The sequence below is a fragment of the Anguilla rostrata genome, chromosome 14, assembly GCF_018555375.3.
Source record: "Anguilla rostrata isolate EN2019 chromosome 14, ASM1855537v3, whole genome shotgun sequence".
NCBI classification, from domain to species: domain Eukaryota; kingdom Metazoa; phylum Chordata; class Actinopteri; order Anguilliformes; family Anguillidae; genus Anguilla; species Anguilla rostrata.
In genome coordinates, this window is record NC_057946.1 from 19,565,752 (window position 1) to 19,589,097 (window position 23,346).

The window sequence follows — 23,346 nt, forward strand, 5'->3', positions numbered from 1 at the left end:
GGTAACTGGTAAGTCGTGAACTATAACTGTCAATTTATGGGATTTTTTTGGGCCTTTTTTTGGAACAGAAGGCATAAACAAATTTTTTAAATCCAGTGTAGTGGCCAAGCTTTTTTTGAAAGGGACAATAAAATTGTTTCATAGTTCAGTTGAATAAAAGTTTAAAAACAAGAGCCGTCAATAATCCTGAATTGGTAAAGGTACACTATTTATTTACCGCTTTAATAAAAGCACCAAAATAAAAATACCTTGGTAATGTACTATAAAATATTCTCCTTGAAAACCTGTCCAATTCATATTTAAAATGTGAAGAGCACTTGAAAATTTTTGTACTTAATTGGTCCTCTCTGGTATTAATTATTTGGTTTTATCACCTACTTAACTTGAAAATATTACTGAAGAATAAATGCCTTTGGATTTGCAATTACACATGCATTACATCAATACACTGGTACAGACACATATACAGGTTCTGTGAAATAAAACAGTAAGTTTTCCAGCAGTTGTGGAAGGAATTCCAGCACGGTGATGTATATCATCGGGAGGTATTTTGATTACATTTAATTGCTTTTTAATAATTGAAATCCATATCGCAAAGGAAGTTGGCTCAGGGTCAGTGCTGCATTGCTAATTTCTATTTTGCACTATGCCACTTATCCCTTCATTTCCAAGAAAATGGGCAAGACTGTGCACATGATTTAATGCATTTAGTGGAACAATAAAAATATTGTAACAATAAAGGTATCTGTAATCCTCACAATTAAAGTATAGTAAAAAATGTATAGTATAAAGTAAAAATGTGTAGTATAAAAATGCTGTAGATTGAATCTAATTTAGGCAAACACTGAAGGTGGGCATATTTTCTCCCCCCTCCCTTTTAATAGGCTAACAATTACCACCAAAGCAGTATTTTCTCCCTTAATCAATTAAACTGGGTGTGTTCCTTTGTGTCTGGGGCCAGGTTGAGAGAAGGAGGGTGTCTGTTGTGTAATTATGTTCTCAGGTTTCAACAGGCAAACTAAACTGGGAAGCACCACTTTTTCCTACGGCAGACTACACCACAGTTCTGTGCATCTGCTCCTCGTCTCTTATTTGCAATAACTATTTTGGGAATATTTTCTCCTTCCTCTCTCATTAACAAACTCTGACATCACAGGAAGGAAGCCATAATAATGGCATTCAGGAGTCTATAAAATCTGCAGTCCTTTAGAACTTCTGAAGGTCCTGAGAGCACAGCCCTGTGTGCAGCTACAATGGGGCAGAACTGTGAGCAGACACCTTCTTTCTGCAATAATGGAAAAGATGGAATTACTTTGACTTTGGGGAGAACACACGGTTCAGTTTTTTTTTTTTTTAAAGAAAACTTTTAGGGAATGAAATATTTTACTATACATATATGTAATATAGCTAGATGTAAAAAAATGTTGTACACACAGATGCTTTTTATTGCATTACTGTGAGTAAGAACTTTTATATTAGTGCTATTTTTGCTAATCAATAATTTTCTTGTATACAAACTTGTCCATATGATACAGTTAAGGTACTGTACCTTGGAAATGTATGCTGGACCTCCATTGCTGACAATCACACCATTTAGGTTGTTATTATTGCTCTGATATACTGTGAGGAAGACCCAAATCTTTACAGTGTTTAAAATGTATAGTGATATTCTCTGGTAACCAATGCTGAAACAGTATTTTGCTGGGTTCCCAGCACTGCTCCTGTTGATCTGACCCTGTATAAAGTCCCCTCACTGGAATGTTAGCATTCTAAGGTTTTACACTTTACTAAACAGCACAATAAATAGAATTCTCTGCTGAATAGAGGAGATCTGAGCATGACCAGCAAACAGGGGAAGGGATAGGTGCTATCAGAACTGACTGATAAGGTCAGATATTCTTCCTTTTACAGACAAAATATGATATGTAGATTTATTATGGGAACAAAAAGTTTTTGTCAAAAGAGTATGACTCACAGAACTTTGCTATTCCCTGTAACTAAAACTCAAAAGGAATTCCTAAACTGTATGAGTGTTATAAATCCATTAATGCAGCATCTTAATTGTTGAAAAATAATTAAGTAATATCTTTATTCTTATTGTTATTATTTATTTATTTAACATTTTATAATTTATTTACAAGGCCTTGGAACACTGCTGCAAATGGCACTGAGCTCCCTAGCCCGAGTGGACCTGTCTGGAATTATACTCCACATTGCCCATGTCATGTCTAGACTGCCACTGGGCCCCTCCTGCTGTCTCCTGTTGCCCGTCATGTGGACGTCTGCTCATGGGATTAGAGCCATAAGCCTACTTTGCCCACACTGTCCGAGAGACCTAGATTCACAATGCCCTGCTTCCACCTTCAAACCATTTGCAGACAAATGGTGTTTTCCAGTGCGGAACTAGAGAAGCCAGTGCCCCAGTGGTTGAAAACCAGAAATCTGCTTGCTAATCCTTTAGTGTGGACAGCAGAAAAATGTTGTGCTCTCTCCCCACCACCCCCCCCTCTTAACAAAGCTTAAATGGGTCCTAGGGCAAGTCAACTCCCAAGCATTAAGGTTACAGCTATGTCCTGCCCTGGGTAATCCCGGCTCTCTGTTAATACAGATAAATCGGCTGGCTGGTGGCTGGGTGATTCAGACAGAAGCCGTGGCTTGAATGCAAATTGAAGAAAGGGTTGAAATGGGCGTTCCCGTTGATTCTCGTTGTATCCCAAGAAATGTGGAATGTTTGTTGCTTCCACTATGCTTTTGCATTAAGCACTGGAGGGCACTAATGAAAAGCTTAAAATATCTGTGTTATTTACTTCCATGTGTGGGTTTATGTACTACAGAAATATCATATGATAATTCAGCATAATTCAGAATAATTTCCCTTTGAAGAATATTATCTTTATAATAAAGTAAAACTTTGGTTTACACATTCAGCCAACTTTGTATAAAAGATAAAGGGGGATCATCATGGGCTGATCATTTCTCTGACTCTCTTCGAGTCAGAACTGTTTAAAGGCGTCCACACTGAAAGGCTGGGACGCGTATTACTCTACGGGTGCCCGCGGGGAAACAGAATGTTTCTGAGCTGTTCCTTATTGTGTTGTTGGACTCCAGCGCTGCCCCAGTTGAAACAGCGCTAGCACGAGCGTGCAGGGGCTGGGGCAGGCATCAGCCTCACCTCAGTCAAACATCACAGCCTGCGCCCCGGGTTTGTGCACAGGGCTAATGACCTGCGAATCGCAGGGACAATGGCTACCCTCCCCCCCGTGTTAGAGACATGCTGCTGGACAGGATTATTTATTGACGTCCACAATTTCTGCTTTGTGCTTCTACAACAGAATAATGCAGCTCACATATTTCTGGGCCAGCTCTTTTTTTTTTGATTGGTCACTGGTGGAAAAGTCGAAATCATCAGTGCAACAGAACAGAAGAGCAATTTTTAGAAGCTTCCATGAGAGGAGAAAGGATGTTTAATGAGGAAGTCTGTTTGGAGTGTGTGGTGTAATCACTGTCTGAAGATAAGGGGCAGTGCCTTTCTTTTGGTCAAGAAATGTAAAATAGCATGCTGAAAGTCCAGGTTGAACATGGCTCACTGTCATGTCCACTAGTCCTTTCATGTATAGATGGATAGCTTAGTTTTTTAGCAGTATTTTGAAGGGAACCCTGCAGGCACGGGAACTAGTATCTTCTCCCACATTGTGGCCTCTGTTTCTCTGCTCACCCCGCTGGAAACCACAATGGCGTCGTTGCGAAGGCTGCAGGGTGGGCGGCTCGAGTCCCAACAAGCGGGCCCTTAGAGTGATCTCCAGGCCACCGCTGGACAGCGGGCTAGCGGGATTAGCAGCGCTGGGAGGACAGAGCATGTGCACTGGAGAGAAGCAGACCGGAAGCAGCGCCCAGCGTCTCACGCTGAGTACACATCTCCGGGAGACGCAGAGCCTGCCCCACCCCCGCTCTTCTTTTGCAGGCACTTTTATGTCTGTCCTGCTCAGCATCAGTGGGGGGTTGGGAGTTGGGGATGACAGTTGGGGGTGGGGAACAGGCAGAAGGGGGTAGCTGCCACACTTTATTGCCCTTGTTCTCTTGCCTGCCTGGAGCCCTTTCCCCTTAATATACCTGATCTATGGAATTCTAGTGCCTCTGCCCTCGTCTATCGTTCCTCAGACAATTTTCTGTGAATCCTTAGTTAATGCTTTGCATTTGGTTCTACCAGACTCCCACAAATATGCTGAGTGTACAGGGGTGGTTTGATGCAGGACATGAAATGAGAAATGACTCCTGAGACTTGACAAATTCATCAGTCCTCAGCCCTCGGTTGTGTTTTTCCACCCGAATACAATTACTACTTACACACAGTAAGTGATAGCGGGTAGCGTCTGCGTTAATAATTAATAAATGATTAACTGCAAGACACACAGAGAAGTGGTACTTTATTAATAATTGATGATTAATTAATTCACTGCAAATTTGAACTCATAGTCAATGATAGGCTTACATTCTTTGGGCTAACATAACATAAACTAATCTGAAATGAAGCTAAGAAGCCCAACAAATAAAGATCAGCAAGTTATCTCTAACAAACTAAAAAACATGCCTATTCATGAGACACAAGTAGCCTACATATTCTCAAAAATATTTTAGAATAACTAAAACATTAAATGTGTTCAGCTGCAAGTATTCCTTGGGAACAAATTAATGAATCATTATATATTTATATGTTATCCACCTCTCGCAAACATAATCTGTATCCAGTGCTTATACTGAGGCACTCCCGTAGACTTTGCCTCCCAGTTTGTTAGTGGGGTTTCACTAACTGCAGTTTAAAATGTCTGTACTGAACATTTGATGAAGGCACATTCCTCCCAGTGGTTAGTGGAGAGAGGGTGGGGCTATAATCAACTTAGGCCAAAATCTGCTGTGTGGAGTCCCTTTCTTAAGCTCCAGTGAATGTCTTCTAGTTTGTTCTGGGAACACTGAGGAAAGGAAAGGAACCAGGAACCTGGAATGCATCTATATGACTCATCCTGGAAGGGCTTCATTGATAACGGATGGGGTATTGGAATCCTCTATGTGCATCTCAAACACAGCCATTGTTTATTCCATCCTATTTAAATCTGTCTTTAAATACGAAATATTGTCATTTAAGTCATATTTTGACCCCCAAATTAACTGTGCCTTAAATATTCAGAGGTATTTTTTTTTTTTTTTCATCTGAGAAGGTAAGGTAACAAGCAAAGACACTTCAGTCCTGTTTACATACAGAGAGAGAACACGCATATAAACTTTGTGAATAATGACTGAGGCTGTTGTGTCATTCACTTTCATATTAAATATTTTAAATTTAATATGTAATATCTCCCATTGAATTTAACGTAATAGCTACCATATAACCGCTTTCTTAAAACTCTCTTAATACGTTTAGTTCATGCTATGCTGTATGTTTATCATCACGCTGCATGTTGTAGTGTGATTTATGTAGCTGTAAACAATGAAAACATGAAAATAATGTTTATTGAATTTAAAAAGCAGATTTAATTTTAAATCATGGAGAGTTTGGAGGTTCTGTAAATGATTTTATGCATTTAAAAGAGTCATACATACAAATACTAATGTAAACTGGAAGGGGCAAAAATGGAATTTATTTTCTGCAATGTTTTTTCAATTACATTAGGCAAGGCTTCACTTTTTTGTACTGTGAAAATCCAGTTCAGCACTGTTATATTACCAAAGCCAACATACCCCAACATAACAGGCTCTCAGTTTGTGAGCCAAAAACAAAAAAGCACACATTAATACTATAAAAGAAGGGACCATTCTGCAAAAGCAAAGAGCCAGATCATTATAAAAATAAAACATGGGAAAGCTCCCACACCCGGCCTGGATCCGGATTCTTCCTTTCTCTTTCCGCGCATGGCTGCTTTGACTCACAGCGTACCCCAGACAGAAAGTCAAACTGTTTTTTCAGCACAAATACTTCTGGAGCCGTAGCCCACAAGAAAGGGCCCAGCAGAGTTAGGCAATGTTGTTCCCTCCTGATCTTTTACAATAAGCTTATTAATTACACACTTTTGAAGGCGAGGAAAATGAGGCCTTCACAATGCAGAATGTCGTGCATTAAGTACAAACCTTGACTACGGGGAGGCAGTGGAGTTTTTGTTACAACATATTTATTCAGGCCGCTAAATCTTGAATACAAGACAAACCTGGATGTGTTTATGGTCTAGTAAATCTCCGCAGTGTTACACAATCGTGAACTATTTGGTATGGTGGCTTTTCCCATCTGTCAGAATATTTTTATTGTCTAAGCCAGGGGTGTCCAGTCTTATCCAAAAATGGCCAGTCTCTGCTCATGTTTTTGTTCTAGCCCAGCACTAAGACTCCTAATTCTACTAATCATGGTCTTGATTAAAGACTATGATTAGTTAATTAGTTGAATCAAACGTCATAGGACAAAAAAAAAAGAAAAAAAAGAAACCTGTGCCCACACCCGCCCTGTTTGGATAAGATTGCACACCCCTAATCTAAGGTGTACTATTTGTATTGCACCATTTTTAAAATGTACATCTGATGTCCACATGTATTATATGAATGTTTCTTCTGAGATACAGAAAAGGAAAACTGATTTTTTCTTGCCCTTCTCAGCTAGCAAGATATTGTGTATGCTTATTTAACCAAATCTTTGAATGTCAGTCATACAAATACAGAGTTTGCGCATATATATATATATATGTATTTTTGTTGTGGGCAACATTTTCAATTTTCAAGTGGCCATAAAATATGCATAATTATATTATAGCCAGCAAAACCTGTGGCCACACCTTGTGAAATTCATCAATATAGCTACGCTGGCTAGGTGTGCACTTCAGAAAGCATTTAGCACTTTGACAATTATCTAAACACAACACAAACATACTAACAGTAGCCACTGTAAATGTATGCGATGCTTTGTCTCTCTCATCATGTTTAGCTTTATGAACTATTCACACTTTTTTTATCACAGTGACTTTTCTGTGCATCACTCTGTGCAATAAGATAGTGGCTAAAGTTGAACTGAGTTGGCCAGGAACTAAAGGAGTGAGGTATTTTGCACAAATGATCCAGAGAGCTGTAATAGGAACTGCAAGGTGATTATCTATGAATTCTCCTTCCCACATTTAGCTCATAACTACACTTTCTTACTTTGAATTGAGTAACAGAACATAGCCGTTCTTGTTTTTTTTGTCTATGGTAATGGGGTGGTGGGGCATGAAATGGGGACAAGTAATTGAGGGCCATTATGTTCTCTCCCAGTGGTTCCCACCCCTTACCATATATGGACTTCCAGTCTGAAAATGGCCACGGCTGCCTGCAATCAGCCTATTAGTGAGCCAGGGATGAAGGTCCCTGGCTTCAGTCATCTTGTTGTGAATTACCTGCTGGGGGAAAGTGGCCGGTGTGTGGGTGGAGTGTGAGAACAAGTGCTGATTGAAATGGTTTGGATAATTATTTCCTTTGGCTGGAGAACCTTGAATTGTGTTTTGACCCTGGCCTGTCCAAGAAGAACGAACAGGTAATATAATATTGGGCTTGTTTTTTAGGGACCCCCCCCCCCCCCCCCGTGTCAATTAATTGCACAGCTCTAAGTTATGTCTTCTGTGAAAACTAAGTGATATGTAATCAGATAATCTTGTATTTCAAAGCTGAAGATAAACCAATTTCTGTCATCTTGCTCAAAGCAGGCTGTTGTGCCCACTTGGTCAATTTAGTTAAGTTTGACTAGTATTTGCAATAGAGAGTTGTCTGTCTCCAGGTTTTATTCTGTGTTCAATGCATTTCTGCCATTTATCATGGGTAGGTTTTCTGAGACTACCAAAAAAAAATTAATTTCTTCTAATTTTAAAGAAGGTTAATAGGATACCCTTTCCAATCCAATTCATACACCCATTATTTCCAATACAACTTCCTGTGCAATGGTATATTTCCAAGGGGTATATGTAAAATGGCTATTAACACCAAGGTCCAGTGTATGTTTTAAATTAACTGATCTGACTACACGTCTTGTAGTTTTATTAAACTGTGCAGCACTAAAATTTGGGACTATGCTGCCATATGGGTGGCCATAATCCTCTGTTCATATGCAGAGAAGAGCTGCTTTGACACAAGTGCACTCACACAATGAAGTGAAATGTAGATAAAATATTCATGCTTGGAGTATGGAAGCAGAAAACAATGCTTGAAATCATATTTTAACAGCCTGCAGGATTAGGGTGCAGAGATGCCATCAAAGACAGTTTGAGTGAAAGAGATGGGACTGTGGAGGGCTTTCTCTGCCAGACTGCCTGCATGCTGGCCTGGGTGGTAGCGGGGTCCTGCCTGGTACTGCTTCATGCTTCAGCCCCAGGAAGGGGAGCAGCAGGGGGGTAGGAGGATGTCGTCTCCAGCAGTAAACGCTGCTTGTTGCTGCTGCTGCTGCTAATACACCATAAATCAATTTTCCATGGAGCTTTAAAGAAGTTTAAGGAACTTTAAATCCCAGTCCTCTATCTAATTAAAGTGTCTGATGGGGGAGTCGCAGGGAATGAAGAAAACACCCCCTCTATAAACATACAGACACAAACACACACAGCATACAAATACACAAATGAACACACACACACATGCGCACACACATACATACACACACACACACACACACAAAGACACAGACCTATAGAGCTTGCGTGACAAGGACAGACTGCATGGGTAAAAGTGATAGGTTCAGTCAGAAAAGCAGCCTGTGGTATCTCCTCATCGTTGAGGATGTCTGTGATCTTTATCATGGATCCTGGGCTGGGCCATGACCTCTTATTTCCCGTCAGACTGGCATCCTGTGCTGTCGCAGTCTCCCAGCCTAAGTTCGGCCTCTATTTGCCTTTGTTCATCCAGGCCGCTGACTGATTTCTTTCTACCCCATCAGCTTCTGTCGCACAGCTATTTAAAGCAGCATTACCTTTTACTGGCTTTTGACTTCCGTAAAATGAGCTAAACCCTTTTTTTATGAGTGGTTTGAGTGGGTCTGTGTAACGGCATTGACAGGTATGTGTGAGAGTTTAAGCACTACTTTAAGAGTGCTCCTCTCCGTGTATCGAGTTTGTCTCTTCACATCTTAACGGTTCATTCCAAGCATGAGAAAGAAGATGATATTGTTGCATTAGACAGAGCAGAAGTTCTCTTGTGATTCAGATGAGGACTTTATAAAGCCTCTGACTTTCATTGCAGCAACCCCTCACAACTTTGTTCTAGGTTCTCAGCTCATAGAACGGTATCTTGCTCATACGGCTATATTAATTGAAAAAGTCTCACAAGATTCTTACGGTTACTTCTGATTTGGACTTTGAAAATATTCTGGCTGACAATGAAAATACCACTCTAGATCTCATTGCTGAAACAATTGTTGATGTTGAGCTGTACATTTTCACAGGACAATTTAATGATTCATCTGTACCAATGCTTGCTTTAAAATTTAAAAGGTAGTCTAATTTTCTGTAAGTTTGTACATTAGCTCCAGATAACATGTGGAAAAAGTTGCCAAAGCAGGGTACTGTGTGCAATAGCATGTTGGCACATAAGGTCCTCTGTGGAAGCATGGTCCCTGTATGTGTTGGTGTGGCAATTGGAATGCCTCCTAATTACTTAGGAGATGTAAAAACTGAAAGCAGTACTTCTGTCATTCTGTGGATAGAGACACATGACATGACTAGACAGAAAAGTGACGATAAGAACACTGAACTCAGAGCGCATGTATATTGTGAGCAGGGCAAGCTTGATAAAGATCTAAAATGGAAGAAACAAGCAAATATAAGGACTGCAATAGTTTAGTGATACTGAAGGGCAGAAGTGAAAAAATGAGAGCAACACTAACTGCAACCACAGACCACACCAGCACTGCTAATTAACCTAAATTAATTATTAATTATATTAATATAAAGGAACCACATAGATCTTCATATCCATAAATCTGCAAATGAAAAAAAAATGCAGATATGAAATTGAAAGGATGGTCTTGGACCCAGAGTAGGAAAAGCTTCTCCAATCTAGTCACTCAGATTCACTGAACTTCTAAACCCCATTAGTGTGTGAGCTTTGCCCAGCTTAAATTAGACGTGTATATCAGAAAATGTTTATATCTGTTTTAAAAAATGTTCTGTAATTATACCATCAGTTATTTCTCTTATTAAAACAAACAGAATTATCCTTAGAAGGTTGAGTTTTTGGGTGTTGTCACTTGGCAGAAGTGGCAAAAAGCTGTTTGGCACATAAAAATTCAGTTGGTGGAAGCCATTCAGATTGATAACCCCTTGCTCTCCCCTAGGAAGGGTTGTGTAACAGGAAACTCGGTGCATGTGTATTAGGTCGCAAGTTCAAGGCAAGGCTATTATATTTCATACTTTAGGTGTTTCATATCAACGGCCACAAACTCGCATTATTATTCAGTGTTCAGGTGTTTGTACAGCACAGGCCCTTACCAACAGAAAAATATGTTTGAATGGCAGTAGTTCAGGAGTAATGTAGCAGCAATCTCCAGCGTCCATGAGTTGGCCACTAGCAAAACAATACGGGTACAAAGGTGCTGCTCATTTGAAGAGATTATGAGACCATCATTCACTCCTCCACACCCGCTCTCCTGGCCCCCGTATTTTCTGACCGTAAGAGCTCCTCTGACAGAGTATGTACTTCCTGGAGTGTCTCTCAGCGGATGCCAAGGAACAGGAGAAGTCAGCCCCTTCTGACGTATTTCCATGTTCTCCCAATTCCTCTGTTCAAACAAACAAAGAAAAAAAGAACGCTTTTCTTTTGTGGTACAGATTGTTTGAACTCGTACCTCTTTTTTCTGCGGTACAGGTCTTTATGCAGGTATGCTTGAGCATCTCGCTGAGAACAGGAGAGGAGGACTGATGATGAGACTATCATTTCCATTTACTGCCCCTCTTAAAGTAGAAAGGAATTTACGTACAAGATTTATCCAGTGCAGTGGTAGTAGGTAGTAGCTCTATAGGCTATGAAATATAGAAAAAGAAAGGCCTCTGTGTACTGTAAATTTTGGGAAATTCTGAAATTGACGATTAATTTATCCCCCATTTTGAGGTAAAGTCTGGTTTTAGGATTGGTTTGTGCACTGGCTGGTCATGGCAATATGCCGCAGGAGTCCACATTTTTTTTTTTTTTTTACATGAACAAATAGCACAATACTAGCGATTCAGACCGCTGCCAGTGACACCGGCAGGATCGCACCTTGTTGCCCTCTCTCTATTGGAAATTAATGACTAGAGTGGTGTAGGAATGCCACCTTTGGTGTAAATCGGGCATTAGCTTCTGTGTTATTATTTCTTCTTTATCCATTTGTGTTGTGCTGCACAGGACGGACAGTGTTTGTGTTTCTTTCCTTTTGTGTACCTTTTTGTCTGGCTTTTTTTCAGATTAGGAGTCCAATGGAAGGAACTTTCTTCAAGAGAAAGATATCTATCTACTGGTCCTAAGATCGGTGTAGTATTCTGCAGTCCATGCCCTGGCCAGCTCACTGTCCTGTACAGATCCTGAATTCTACGTTTATGTACATGGTGATTTTGCTTGATTTATTTTCATTAGTTATGTGAAACTTCATTTTGTATGAAAAGTTGAAATGATATAAGAATAAGAAGGGGAGGGCTTAGTGAATATAACCTCCACCACTGAGGAATATTACTATGACAACCCATCACTATATATACAATTGGTGAAAGCATTGTTACAGGAAAATTCACAAAGCGCGTCTTATAAAAAATATAAAAATAACACCGTTATTTTTATTAAGGACTACAAAATGATACATTTGAATATGTTTGTTTTATTTGACAACTGCTGATGATCCACACCTGCTAATGATGCCCTCTTAAGATCTATAAAAACCCATTAATGCCATTAATGCACTGTATATGTACTCTGTAAGAGTTGATTTAACACTGAACATTTTACTGTGTGCAGCTGAACTAAACCATTTTTGAACCTGTAAGTTTGAACAATAGATTGGCCATTATTGTTTGCACTGACAAATATACTATTCGAGGGAGGATGTACCCCTGTAAGTACATAATTATTCACAGACCTCTAAGAAAAAAGCGGCACCATTAAAGAAGAAAATTCCAAGGAAAGAGTCTTTGACTCCTGCTGTGCCGTTGGGGTCTCTAAGACGCATCATTTTCCCTTCAGGTGGGAGGGAAAGCAGAGAATCTCAGCTGGGATGCAGGTTTTGATTTCACCACCGCTCTAAACATCAGAATGCGCTAATCCGCTCTTCCCTCGGGGAGTTTGGCTGGGGTGGAAAATCGTGTCAAAAAAGTTGTGACAATAATTAAAGTGATTTAAACATGGCAGACCAAAACAAATCCCATTAGGCTGCATTACATATTCATAAAGTGCATGTTAAATCAAGCACAAATTTGGAACGTGTAAGTGAGGTTATGAGTACAACACTACTGACAAAAAAAAGATATCCTCTATGAAACGCATTCAATCAGCACAGTGGCACAATGATATGAATTCCTAACCTGTGATTAAATGTTTTTAGAGCAGTTAAGGAAATTTAAACTTGGAGCAAGGCCATGTTTCTACAGCTCAGTCTGTTAACAAAAACCAAAGCAATAAAAATGGAATATATTTCTTTAAGTTGCCATGCAACCACTAAGATAGAGGGGATAAAAAGCCTAGAGCAGAAAAAAAAAAATCATGAGAAAATGTGTACCTGTCTCAGTGTTTCAGTTTGCTGTTATTCTGTGGAATTATTTGAATTTTGAGAAGTGTGTCTTATTGAAGTTTTTTTAAATCTAGGTGTTTTAGTTTTGGGCCTAAATCAGAAACACTCTAAGATCAGAAACATTCTTCAGGAGGCAGGCATGCATGTATCAGTGATGACTGTCTGCAGAAGACTTCACAAACTGAACTACAGAGGCTAAACTACAAGATGTAAGCCAATAGTTAGTCACAAAAAGGATGGCCAGGTTAGGTGTTAAGAAGTACCTGAAAGCCTGCAGAGTTCTGGAAAAACATCTTGTGGACTGATGAGACCAAGATTTACATGCATCAGAGTGATGGCAAGAGCAAAGACCAAAAGGTAAAAGCATCCCCACTCATCTGTGAAATATGGTGGTGGAGGTGTTTGGGCATGTATGGCTGCCAGTTACTGGCTCACTTGCCTGGCTCACTGATGGTATAACTGCTGATCACACCAACAGAATGAATTGTGAAGTGAACAGAAGCATCTTATCTGCTCAAGTTCAAGAAAATGCCTTCAAACTCATTGGACAGTGCTTCAGCCTACAGCAAGATAATGATCCTCCAACATCCTGCTAATGCAACAAAGGAGTTTTTCAAAGCCAAAAACTGGAAAATTCTTGACTGGCAAAGTCATTCACCCGATCTGAATCCATCTGAACACACGTTTCATATACCGAAGAGAACTTAAGCCAACTAGCCCCCGAAACAAACGAGAGCTGAAGATGGATGCAGTACAGGCCTGGCAGAGCATAATTGAAGAAGATAATCAGCACCTGGTGATGTCTATGGGGCACAGACTTCAAGCAGTCATTGCATGCAAAGGATATGCGACAAAGTACTAACCATGACTACTTTAATTTACATAAGGTTAATACTGTATTTCCCCAACATTATGGTGCCCTGAAATGGGGGGACTATGTATGAAAAATGCATTGATTTCTACATGGTAAAACCAAAGTGTATATGGCAGTTATGAGCAGCTACATGTATGTTCTACATGTCAATCAGAATTACTCCATCTGCTACTAGGAGCCAGTCGCTGGTGCTGTGGAATGTTATAATTGCTACAGCCTATGAAAGAACCTGCTTATGCAGCCCACACCCGCACCGGAGTTTGTTGGCTAAATCCATGTTATATCTGTTTAAAGTCACTTTCGTTACGTCTCACACCTCATTTAAAAAAATCCTGTGTTGGGCCATCCCACTGGGAACTTTGGAGTGGCTAGAGAATTTGGTATGTTGTTGAAAAAGGTGAAAATGTAAAGATGTAAGAGGTTATGTTGGTCCCCTTTCATGGCTTGGGGAGTGCTTTTAAAGGCGACTTTTGTTTTGTCCTTTAAATTAAACTCTGTAAAAACAAAGTTATTAAACTGGGCCCACTGAATGACTTGTCTGTATTAAGCAAAGCAGGCACATTAACTGGCGGAGATCAAAGTGTGGCAGTGAAACGATTTCCCTCTTTTCTCTCTCCCTCTCACTCCCTCCCTCTCTCACTCCCTCCCACCCTCCCTCCCTCTCCCCCTCTCCATCTGACAGTCTGCCACAGCTCTGGGCGGGAGAATGTAGGAGTCTTCCTGTAATGAAATGTAATGAAACTAAGGACTTGTATCAGTCTTTTGTGGTTTACACTGTCACCAGTCCAGGGAGGCCGGCTGCAGGGGCTGCACCAGAGATAAACATTTGTATTTAATTAAGATTTTCCGCTCAGCCTGCCACCGAGCACAAGTGCTGATAACACCGTTCCATACTCACACTCATGTACTTTGCCCTGCAGACATCATTACCGCTGCAAGACCAGGCCCGTGGCCAGCAGGGATAATTGTGGCAGAATCACAGCCCCACACCCATGTGCGCTGCATCTGATATATAATGATGCGAGGGCGGGGGCAACATGCCTGCTGCATCCTTTCGCTCGGGGGTTCCTGTGAAATACAACGCGGTTTTCTCATGAATTGTAAAACTCGGCTTTTCCCATTTACTGTGGCGGTCGGGGAGCTAGACTTGAAATCTGCAGGCTTTATTCCTGACGTGGGTGCAAGACTCAGAACTGGACAACGAATGTCCAACTGAAAATGGATGAAATGTGGCTGTTGCAATGAAACGGTTTCAGAATGCCGAAAAAGGCTTGGGGTTATATTTGCACATCTCTCGCACGCTTCATGCTTCCATAGTTGTTCCATGACTCCTGTAACAGGGCACACGGAAGCTTCTGAGAAAGGAAGTCGTGCGTCATGTGATACGTCACTAGAGCCTTTGAGGGGGAAAAAAGCAGCCATTAAATATGTTCTACGTGATGTTGGCTTTCTTTCACAACCTGGATATGTTATCCTTGTGGTATGGTGCTCATTATAGACATCTGTAACTGGATGGCCCTGCTACATTATGGTAAACGCATAGATAAATGCCATCTATAAAATGAGTGAATAAATATTTGACCATTATTGTACACTGGCCACTCTTTCCCAACCCTCATTTTGATTGCTGGATACTTCCCAGGACACACAAGCAAATTCCATAAAAAACTGCATTGTTTGGTAACCAAAGCTCAAGTATATGGTCATTTGGTCAAACAGACAAGCTGAGAATGCATATTACTTGACTAGACTATCAAGCAAACAAAAATAACAAATGTTGAGCTAAAATCTGTTTCTTTTATAGTGTTATCATTTTCAGTCCATTTCCTGAGTTTCATTTTAAGTGGTGTTTAGTTTGCTTTTACAATAGATTCCAGACATCCCTGGAAAATCATCCTATTGTGTACTGTTGAATGCAAACCTATTTTTTAACCGTGGATGGAAGGAAATAACTTATGATTATGGTTATTGTTATGGTAGCAACAACAACAATAAATTGTTATCATCACAAACCCTTATCAGAAATATGTGAAAGTGTAAGCTCGAAGCAAATGTTATAAAAACTAGCCAATAGTACAAACTGTTGTAGTGGTGTTGGTGATATTTGGCCTTTTATTTTCCTTTCCTTTTTCTTTTCTTTTTTTGTTGTTAAAATGAACTTTTTTCCTTTAGTACTTTAATGGAAAAGACTATGAACAGAACTAGACACAGCTTGAATTTGTTTCAAAAGAAACTTATGAAATCTAGATGCATTGCCTAGATCTGCTTGTACAATGGGTGTTTGGTATGGCTTGAAGTCTTATGTCGTAGCAACATTCAAGTGAAATCTACAAAACATTGCTGTAAAGGAAGCCATTCACCATAAAGCAAGAAAATGCTTTAAAAAAAAACAGAACAACATAAAGAAATTTAAAGGGGGAAGGATGATTAGTTGTCACAGAAGGCTTGACACAAGTTCCAGAGTTGCATCTGGTTCAAGTTACCACCTAATTTTAGATGTCTGAGCTCAGACGAATTAAAGGATTGAAAGCAGGACGACAAAAACAACGTGGCAGCATCTCGGCTCTGAGTGCTCGATTGCTGCGGTGTTGAGCAGACCCTTGCAGTGTCCGCTGTGCGGGGACAGGCACGGCCTGCCCAGGGCCATGGTACCACACAACACAGCCACAGAGAAACAACGAAACTCCTGCTTCACAAATCACAGATGCTTACGAGCCCAACAGATACTCAAATAAGGAAATCAATGTTTGTAAGATCTTACCTCATGGCAGCCATATTTTCTGAAGCACCAGCCTTGCCTTTTAAAATTTAGTATAGACAGTTCCGCAGTATATGAGGGATAAACAGCTAGTCACTTGGACCTACAGTTCATGAAAAGATATGCCATTTTTAATACTCTGTCTCAGGCTTAATGGTTCATGGTTCAAGGCTCTGGTTTCTACATTTCTATAGTTAATGATATTGCAATAAGATGCTCTCTTCTAGCTGATGCATGGTTCAAGTGAATAGACCAGATAATTCAGAAATAATCACAATAAATTGAATGGACATACCCTTTTAACTTATTTAACTTTCTATGTATAAGAAGTGCTGTAATTTCTACATCGGAGAAAGAAGGGCTGAGAATATGCACTTTTACCACATGTAAGTTGTTTGTTTACACATCTAAAATGGGGGAGAGAGTCAACATTACTTTCCCATGTGAGCATGGCAGTCCTTAATGGAAAAGGCTCAATATCCCATGGCACACATTTTAATAATAGGCACAGAAAGCATCCCCATGTTACAATGAATGAAATAATGTTGGAGCTGACAAACATAGTTTGGAGTGAAACCACTTATACTTGAGAAGATGCTGTGATCAAATGACACATTCAAATACAAGAAAGAAAGTATACTAAGGATTGAAAAATTAATGAAGGAAAATATTTGTTAGAATTCCTTAAATTATAATTCAAAATAGATTATATAATAAAAGAGCAAAGCATAATTAAAACTACTGATAACAATTTAAAAATAAACACATTAGTTAAGTTAAGAAACTCCACAAGGTACAAAAAAACCACAGCTGGAATAGCAAGTCAGGATTTCAGCCACATTGAGTTGGGCAGCAATGAACAATATTGTTATCATTGGATAACATTGCATAGCTAGTAAGCCATGTCAGTTTTCATCATCAACTAACTGGTCAACATTAGCCAGATTCGCTTGTTTTATTATGTTCAGTTGAGCAGGGGTAGTGCCAATTTCTATGTGAAATATTTAGTAATAAATGCGTGTCTTAGATAACAAAATAAAGTGAAATGTTTTAACTGAACAATTTTACCTAAAAATGTACTTATTGGGATTGGCACCTGTTGAACCCATTCAACTTCTGGACTCTGTTATGACTGAAACAGGCTGTGATACTTATACACTGCTTTTTAGTGTGCAATAAAAAAACTATAATGTCACCAAGTGCAAATTTCTGAATTCATGAATGTGGTGTATCAGACCTTGAGTCAGACCTCTGTGTAACCTGTTCAGTTTATAAAATCACTAATTTTATAGCATACACAAATATTAACTTTACGGTACAAAAAACATGGCTTTTCCAGACAAATATCAATGTTTCAAATTACCGCAAGACTCACAAAGATGAAAAGGAAACAGAATTAGTAACAAGTAACACTGCCGTTAATACTTTGATTTGATTGAAGGGATATTTGTATCCTCAGCAAACCCAAAATACTTAAATTCAGAGTGGTCAGCACATTTTGTCTGAAAATAAACAACATACAGCAAAGTTTCATTTTGAATAGCAGGATGTGCTAGAAAGCACTGTGGTGCCACAGGTCAAGTAAAAGTGCAATGGTTCATACTTGGCTTTCCCTGCTTTTTGACTTTGTCAACTTACTGTAACTTGAAACATGATTTTATTGTCTAAAATGATTTTATACATCCTGTTGTTCTTGGTTCTGTGGAATAAAATGCAACAGCAAAAAAATGAAAGCGGAACTGCTCACCTGACAGTAGCAAAGATATGCTGAGATTCTAGCTGTATTCTGTGTTATGTTTGAACGCAATACATCATTGTTTACAGTATGTTAAAATGTATGGCGGTATGCTTTCAACCAAGTCTTTTGTGTTTGAAAGTATACAAATATACTTTACTTAACTTCACTGTTCCAATGATGCCCTGTGGATGATACTCATTTTATACAAAACGTGTGCATTTTCATGTTTCTGTAACCTCAAAAGCTAAAATCTAGAATAAAATCTATTTTTAAAATATGAATTTTGTTTGAAACCCTTTAAAATTTTAAAGCACCTAGTGACAACTTGACTGGCTTGGAATTAGGATGAAGTTAATCAGCATTTTAATTCCTGCCTGGAATATCAACTACCTCATCCAGAAATCAAGCAAGTGTATCATACTGCTTTAGACAAAAGTAGAGATGACCTACTTTTTAGTTTAATCTCTGTACGGGATTGCATATGTTTGGTATCACATTGTATTCCTTTGAAACTACAAAGGAGGTCCAAAGTATATGTTAGAGGCATTAAAACGTTTGTTACACTAGTTGATACTCACCAAGCATGTTAGCTTTAATTAATGCAATTACACAATTAACACATTCTTAAACAAAAAATTACAGGGCAAAATTATTAATATGCTCTATAGAAACCACTTATATTAATTGTGGAAATAATTCATTTCTATTATAGAAAAGCGTGTATTATGCAACAAATGGATGGCTTCAGACATTGTGACATTTACGGCACAAATGTACGTGTCACGGGCGATTTATTTTTCTCCGGCGACGGGCTGTAGCTTAGTGACGATGTGGAGTGCCTGCCGCCAAGGACAGCCGCGTCTCAGGATGAGCCCTCATGTCTGCGTCTCCTGCAGAGGGGCCTGATTCTGACTCACTTCCCTCCGGAGGGTTCTATAAACAGCCTGGCATGGCCGTCCCTCGGTCCTGAGCTGGCTGCAGGAAGTGCACGGCACGTCACATGGCCCAGATTCGTCCTCATATTTGCCCAGCGTTGCGCCAGGGCCCCCGCATTGGCAGGGGTCTTAAGAATTTTGAGCATCCAATCAGGCGCTGGATGAGAGGGGAAGTGATGCGTGTGCTCCAGGACGTCCGTGGCCCCTCTGCATGTCTGCGTGCGCATGCAGGGACAGCACTGCTGACACGTCTAGACTGTTGTTATCATGCTGTCTGGATTCTTGGTTCCAGCCCAGTCCCGGAGTGAACCAGATGCTTACTCTCATTAACAAATGTGTGGCAATTCAAATACATGGTTATTTAACTTGGAGGGCCATGCAAAAAAAAAAAAAAAACAAATAAAACGGAAACATACTTCAGAAATTTAGAGTGGGATTGCAGGACCAATGCAAATTTGAGATGAATAAAAAGAGATTAGTAGAATAAGTGACTGTTACTAGAGAACAAATGAATTCCTTTTGAAATGAATTTATGTGAAATATACCAAATTTATGGCATACTAGAAAGAACAGATTTAGATAGCAGGTAAAACCACAAATCCTATGTATGCACATTGGTACCAATACAAATAGTTTAAATTCAAGCACATTTTATTCCTTAAAGCTCCCCGTCCTAGTTAATCTTATTTCAAATGAAACCTTTTCAGATTATGTCATTCAAGATGAAACAGAACACAAACTCACAAAAATGAAATATGTTATGGACTATATATGACTGTTGCTATGAATAAAATAGCATGCAGACCCATAATTTACACATTTTACTTCATTGCATGTGTACCCAATTAACTCAACTGCTCGGACAAGACAAATGGTCACAACCTCAGTTACAAAGGCCTTGGCTCCCTTTTTTGTTATTAGCACAAAGCTGTTTATTATTTGCTTGCCTGATAATAATTTGGTACTAAAAATACTTATGATGGTAATAATTCTAATAAGTAAGAACACCTTCAGATTAAATAACTGAGTGGGAAAATACAATTTTAAAGGTAACTCAGAGTCTGTAGCTGTATTGCTTAATCAAGTAAAGTTCATTTTTAAAATGTCATTAGAGAGAGACAGCAGTATGATTCAAACACTAATATACACATTGCTGGAGATAAAGGAGAATCCCCTGAGGTCACCATATTTCAAGGGAGTGTCAGCAAGAAAGGAATATGCTGTAGTAATATAGGAGGTTAAGGGGAGGTTGTGAGACCCATCTGTCAAGATTCTACATTAAGTATTATGAGGACCCCCTAAGCCAATCAGAGTGAACAGTGTTAGTGGCATGTGTAATAAGGCAAAACTCTGTGACATAAATATATAAGCAGAACAATCACATTTCATTTGCATTTGTCTTTGTGAAAAAGCGAAGAAAGGGCTTGACTGGGGAAATCCCTCATGATAACGATACTTGCGCATGTCTAGGTCTCCTGTTCTAAAAGGATAACCTTGAAATTATTTTTTTAAAATCAATACTGCTGTTCATGAGTGTTTCCTCTCTTTGGGGCTCTTCAGCCTGGTACATGGCAGCACAGACATAGAGGGCAGCAGGTTTCTGCTCTACCCATCCCCCTGCCTGGAGTAAAGGTGGTGCTGTATAATCTCAGCCGTTGGCCCCTGCTCTGGGAAGGTGAGCGGGTTGGTGTTCTCCTCCCCCCACGGTTGCAGTGTGCCTGTCGTCTGCCTCAGTCTGCCACGCCATCTGGCCCTGGCCACTGCTCTCGCCTTTTGTCACGCGGATGTTCCCCATCCCTTTACGGTTCAAGATCAAGTTGCCTCTTGGTGCATTCATTAACTTATTCCCTGGTAAATTAAACCTTCGCCGCCTGTGAAGGGGTATCAATGCAAATGCGCAATGTGCACGCAGACGAAATCAATGTCGCCACAGCACAATTGGGGGGTTAATTATTCTGATTCATAAATTCAAGTGAACCACAGCAAAGCATGCATGAATATGACCAATAACCGCAGGGTGTTAGCAAGCAGGCGTGACACATGCAGCCATTTAAATTGATATGTGGCCTCAGACTCGAAAAAACTACCTGGAAAGAAAAATATGCACCCCTCATATATACATACAAGCAAAATTTGTCCTTTATATTTATATACCTGCCTCTTCCGTGCTAATGTAAGCATTTGTGTGTGCATGGGGGAATTGGTCCAGATTATACTGATGCTAGCTTTTGTGGAATACTAAGATATGACCTAACCTATATTTGTGCTGCCCTTGATTTGTGTTCAGATATGGCTCCTGCCTCTGGTCCTTGGGGGGATGTTCCCATTGTACAACACAGAATGACAGCCACCGCATACTCCAGGGCCACATTAGCCACCAGTGCTGCGGGATATTAAAATGAGGCTGAGTCTGGGTTTGGACCAAATGGAAAAATAGTTAGGTCAAGATTTCAAATGGGCCCTCTTCTACTTAAAAAAAAAAACTATTCCTAAAGATAATGGTAAACCTATTTACCTCCTGAATATCATTGTGATTGTATGTGTGATCTATTCAAAAATTCCACATTGGCTTTACAGAAAGACAAAACCAATGAAGGATGTTTGGTTTCTTTTTGTCTGTGCCACCTTTTTTGGGCCTGTCTGTTTAGTGCATATACATATAGATGTGTTCGGGGGTTCTTGATGAATTCCTGACTGCCTGTTTATTTAGAAATAAAACAAATAATTTTACATTAAAAATTTCTGTCAGATTGATTTATTAAATGAAAAAAAATGATGTGAATATCCTTTATACCTTTTGGGTGCTGCTAGGTTCTGAGTGGTGGTCCTCTCACATTAAGCTGTGTTTAAAGATTCAGAGATGTGACTGAGCAGATCAACCAGATCAATTTATTTCAGAAAGAACTGGTGGAAAGCATGATTTGGTGAAAAATAAAATACCCTGTCAATACTAACAAAAAGCCTCCTCTGAGGAATCACGAGTGGAACTTCACACCCACAATCTCTAGATCACAGGAATCTACCCAAGTAAAATACAAACGCAAAAAAAATATTTATAAGTACGCGTATCAATTCAGGGCTACTTTGTAATTAAACACCTGAACTCCGCATTGAAGAAGTGTAATTTAGTGACATGCAGGGTGTGAGAGAGCGCATCACAAGAAAGGAGGTGGGAAATGAGAGGAATGCCAGTCACACTCGGGAAACAGCGACACTTTCTCTTTCGCTTTACTGCTCTGAAAGGTGACAGTCGGCAAGACAGCAGGAAGTGATGGAGACTTTATGGAAGTTTCAAAAAAATTCTTTGCTTCAGCATGAAAATGATTTTATTGGGTTAACGCAGACCATCAAGGTTGCGAGGTGAAATATGTTGTTAGGCCCTAAATCCTTTCTGCAGTGTCCCATTGACAGAGACACCACAACTGCCACCTTCTCTGGGGGTGTTAGATGCATTTGGTTTGTCATTTGCGTGGATCAGGGTTTCATTCACAAAGAATGGCCATCGGTGATAAGGGAGCAGGTCTCAGCTGGAAACTTAGCATATGTATGTATGTTTGCTGAATCTTAAGTAGACCCCGTAAAAGAAGTCTGGTCTCCACTGGTTAAATTATGAAGAGGCACTGGTTTTGCTGAATATTAATCTGAAGTCCTAAACTGAATTAGTCTCTTTCTTTGTGAAAGCAAAAGCCTACTACTGGATTTCTCTGGGGAACATTTCCTTTGTGTCACACACAGACACTGTCACTGAGATTGAGTAGTGGTTTAATGATGTAGATGCGTGTGTATTGTCAAATGTAAGGGTTCATTTTTTATATTTTTGTAGAAACTGCTTTCATAAATATGGAAATTTTGAGGCCATCTCTTGTGAGCTGAAAAAGTGAATACATATTGAAATACATTAACAAGCTGATTACTTGAAAGAAATAGAAAAACGCCAACATTTCTTCAGGAGGAACCTGAAACTAAGCAATTTATTCCATACGGTGTGCATTCTGGATGCAACATCTTATCAGAATAAAATCTGAAAACAAGAACATAGCAAATTCAAAATAAAAACAAATTTACCATCTAAAGGATGAGCCCAGAAATTGAACAAGATGTTATTTCTCTAAATGATTAGGGTCATGTTTAAAGTTAGAGTTATGTTTAGGATTAGACAATAGCCCTATGTAATTTCATATTTTTAATATCTTGAATTTTAAATCAGTTCAATTTCAGATTTACTTGAATATTTATATAATTGAATAATGAAGGGATTGTCATACATCAGACAGCCTGGCACAGTTTTCTCAATGTTTT

General features: G+C 39.5%; 1 long non-coding RNA gene across 1 annotated transcript; it reads left to right on the forward strand.

Annotated features, from left to right (window-relative positions):
- Positions 1-7,382: 7,382 nt before the first annotated feature.
- Positions 7,383-12,804, forward strand: LOC135240076 (uncharacterized). Its single transcript, XR_010325579.1, has 3 exons — positions 7,383-7,543; positions 11,430-11,570; positions 12,199-12,804. It is a non-coding gene; the product is annotated as an uncharacterized LOC135240076 (long non-coding RNA).
- The last annotated feature ends 10,542 nt before the right edge of the window (positions 12,805-23,346 follow it).